At 37.6% G+C, this 4,391-nt stretch overlaps 1 pseudogene; it reads left to right on the forward strand.

Annotated features, from left to right (window-relative positions):
• Positions 1–3,818, forward strand: part of LOC107470713 (probable inactive ATP-dependent zinc metalloprotease FTSHI 2, chloroplastic) — a 6,586-nt pseudogene extending 2,768 nt beyond the window's left edge.
• Positions 3,819–4,391: the final 573 nt, after the last annotated feature.

Below are 4,391 nucleotides of genomic sequence, written 5' to 3' on the forward strand. Positions count from 1 at the left end.
GGATGCCTGATGAGTGGAGAAAGAGCACATTGGTACCTATCTACAAGAATAAGGGAGATATACAAAGTTGCGAAAACTATAGAGGAATCAAGCTTATGAGTCATACCATGAAGTTATGGGAAATGGTGATAGTTGAGAAAAGAGACACAAGTAACAGAGAACCAATTTGGATTTATGCCAAACAGATCTACCACTGAAGCGATATACCTACTAAGAAGGATGATGGAGAGGTATCGTAGTAATAAAAGAGATCTACATATGTTGTTTATTGATTTGGAAAAAGCGTATGATAGGGTACCAAGGGAGGTCTTATGGAAGGTTTTATAAAAGAGGAGAGTAAGGATCGCATATATTCGGGCAATTAAAGATATGTATGATGGGGCCACAACTAGTGTGAAGACTCAAGGTGGTGTGACAGAGAAATTCCCTATTGGTATAGGATTACACCAGCGATCATCCTTAAGTCCATACCTTTTCACATTAGTCTTGAAAGTACTCACAGAGCACATCCAAGAGCCTGTGCCATGGTGCATGTTTTTTGCCGATGATATCGTCCTTATGGGAGAGTCAAGGGAAGACCTAAATAGGAAGTTGGAGTTATGGAGAGAAGCTCTAGAAGTGTATGGTCTGCGCATAAGCCAAAACAAGACGGAATATATGGAATGTAAGTTTAGTCTGAGAAGGAAAAACCCTAATATAGAGGTGAAGATTGGAGAAGACATCCTACGACAAGTTAAAAGTTTTAAGTATCTTGGGTGCATCATACAGGATAATAGAGAGATTGAACAGGATGTAAATCATAGGATCCAAGCAGGTTGGTCAAAATGGCGGAGTACATCTGGTTTTATATGCAACAAAAAAGTGCCTTTAAAACTTAAAGGTAAATTCTATCACACCGCTATAAGACCGGCTATGCTGTATGGTACGGAGTGTTGGGCGGCTAAAGGAGAGCATGAACATAAGCTGAGTGTGGCAGAGATGAAGATGTTGAGATGGATGAGTGGTCATACGCGATTGGATAAAATAAGGAATGAAGATATAAGGGAGAAAGTTGGAGTAGCACCTATTGTGGAAAAGATGGTTGAATTGCGTCTCAGGTGGTTTGGACATGTGAGAAGAAGACCGATAGAACATCTAGTCAGGAGGGTGGATGAGATGGAAGATGGACGAAGGGCGAAAGGCAGAGGAAGACCTAAGAAGACCATCCATGAGGTGGTCAAACGAGATCTACATGTAAACGGTCTCTGTGTAGACATGATACATGACAGAGCACAATAACGTCGTTTGATTCATGTAGCCGACCCCACTTAGTGGGACAAGGCTTTGTTGTTGTTGTTGTATACGTTGGTATAGGGGCATCTCGTGTGCGAGCACTTTACACGGAAGCCAGGGAAAATGCACGTGATTGTTTCGGCTTTGCCATTGCTCTCTTGCTTTCTTTAGAGTAAAATAAGATCTTGTTTTTATTTGCATCGAGTAAATAGTGGTCTATTGTTTCTAATCATGCTACACTTTTACAGAATCACCTGAAATTTACCTACTTTCTTCTGCTTTAGTTTCTGCATTCGATTGCCAATAATTTTCTTCAATCTTTCTCAGGCTCCATCTGTTGTCTTCATTGATGAGCTGGATGCTGTGGGAAAGGAGCGTGGCTTGATTAGGGGTTCAGGTGGACAGGAATGTGACGCTACTCTCAATCAGGTTAAACATGGCACCACTGAACTTTTCAATTGCTTTCGTGAAGTAAAAATGTGTATATATTGGTTGATGTTTACTATTTACTGAATGTTCCAGCTCTTGATGTGCTTAGATGGATTTGAAGGAAGAGGACAGGTGATCACTATTGCATCTACCAATCGACCAGATATTCTGGATCCTGTACTTGTGAGACCTGGTCGGTTTGATCGAAAAATATTTATTCCCAAGCCTGGCCTCATTGGTCGCATAGAAATTCTAAAGGTTGCTCCTCCTCTACTATGTTACATCTTTGGTTTTCGGCTTCAGGCTTCACTTTTCTCAAGTATACAATACTGTTTAGGGTTATCCTTTCAAAACTTGGCTATTGTGATTTTTGACTAATCTTTCTTCCTTTCCCTTCCTTGTGATACTTTGATAGGTCCATGCTCAAAAAAAGCCAATGGTAGAAGATGTGGACTATTTTGCTGTTGCTAGTATGAGTGATGGCATGGTTGGTGCAGAGCTAGCTAACATAGTTGAGGTTGCTGCCATCAACATGATGCGGCATTCAAGGACTGAGGTAATATCTCCTATTGAAAAGGATTTAATAGTCACACCACCAATTGTGGCTTGCATACTTTTATTTACTGCTTTTCACTCTGGCAGATTACTACTGATGGCTTGTTACAAGCTGCACAAATGGAAGAAAGAGGAATTCTGGATAAAAAGGAGAGAAGCATGGATTAATGAGGCTGCAATGGCTGTCGTAGCTGTGAACTTTTCTGATATTAAAAATATCGGGTTTGTATGAAATTTACACTATATCCATTTTGTAATTGACATAATCTCAACTTATCTGATTGATTGTTGGTGGAAAAAATTGACATTTTAGCTTTATGTTGCTTTTGATGCAGGTCACAATTGCTCCCAGAGCTGGTAGGGAATTGGGTTATGTGCGGGTGAAGATGGATCCTATCAAAATTAACGAAGGAATGCTCACGTATGGATTCTTTGCTTAGATCAATTAAACTGCATTACATTGCACTATTACAGAATTGTGTTTAGAGCCTTTCATTTTTTCTCTAATTTGTAACTACTAATGTCATGCAGTTGACAATCTGTCCTGTATCATATTACCGTTCAACTAGCTCCCTGTGCAGCCGATGAAATTTGGTTTGGGAATGGTCAAGTAAGATAAAATTCTTACTTGCTTTCCTTAAGTTTCCTCAGTCCTTTTTATTTGCTTCATTGGTTCTTTTGGTTGCTGTTTTAACTTGTTTTATAATATTTCAGTTGAGTACGATATGGGCCGAAACTGCAGACAATGCGAGGTCCGTAGCAAGGATATTTGTTCTTGGTGGGCTTTCAGAGAAGCACCATGGAATTACCAATTTCTGGGTGACAGACCGGATAAACGTATGGGTTCTCTCTCTCAAGTCTCAAGTTCAATTTTCTCATTGCAACCACATTATTGAAATAACACACTTTGTTACCTTTCGTTGTCAGGACATTGACTTGGAAGCAATGCGGATTGTGAACTTGTGTTATGAACGCGAACGCGCAAAAGAGGTATGCTGATTGATGAACAATTCAACAAGTTCATTTCATTTCTTGTTGGTTAATAAGAGCGACCTTGCTTTGTTTTGGTATAAATAGACCCTACATGAAAATAAAGTACTGATGGATGCAGTGGTGAATGAACTTGTTGAGAAGAAAAACATAACAAAACAAGACTTCCTTCACCTGGTGGACTTGCATGGCTCCATAAAACCAACGCCTCCCAACATTCTTGACCTTAGAGCTGCCAAGCAGAGAATTCCAACAACTTCATAATGATGAAAATCAGACAACTTTGAAAAGCAACTCTTAAGAAATGGCACAACCAGTTTTGAGACTAGTTTACTTTATAGTCATATTTATTGTACCTTATTCCTGTAGCAAACTGTAATCTGTGTTGATTTCCATTTGCTTCTTTAGATACATACTTGGGTAGTTGGGCTGCTCTCATGTTTCCTTCACTCATTCATCAGCCACTAGTTAGCTTTTGCTTCAAACATTGGATTACAATTAAGCATTTGTTGTTCAAGTGTTTCGCTCTCTTTTATTGCAGAGATAATAGAAATTGTTTGTAATGAAATAACCACACGAGTTACTAATGTTATATTTGTTCTTTTTTTATTTTTTTGAGTATAGAAACGGGGCTATATTTGTTCATATTATTTACACCTACTATGAATGTTGTTACCAGCTGGGGTTGAAATTAACGGGAAAAAAGGAAAAAAGAAAGAGGAAGGTAATAATTTTGTTTTGGCGAGAGGTAATAAATTTTTGAAGCTATGGAGAAATTTTTTTGGTTTTTCACAGTATCCTCAAACTCGACAAGTTAAGAACTAATCCGTCACGAATTTGAATACTCCGTTTAGTTTGAATTTAGATTTATTTAGGCTATGAGAATGTTGTGGGCCATCAAATATTGGACTTATTAAAAGTTATTTTTAATTTAATTTACTAATATATAGATATTATAATTTTAAAAAATTATCTTTTAAAAGTTAATTTTATAAACTACTTTTAAAAAATAAAAAATTACCAAATTAAGACTTATGTTATTTATGTTTGGATATCACTCGAATCTTATCCAAATCATTCTAAATTCCACACTCTAAGCATCATTACCTAATTACTTGGAATCTCTTTATTAAAGTTCATTAATT

The sequence above is a fragment of the Arachis duranensis genome, chromosome 10 (assembly GCF_000817695.3).
Source record: "Arachis duranensis cultivar V14167 chromosome 10, aradu.V14167.gnm2.J7QH, whole genome shotgun sequence".
Taxonomy (NCBI): Eukaryota; Viridiplantae; Streptophyta; class Magnoliopsida; order Fabales; family Fabaceae; genus Arachis; species Arachis duranensis.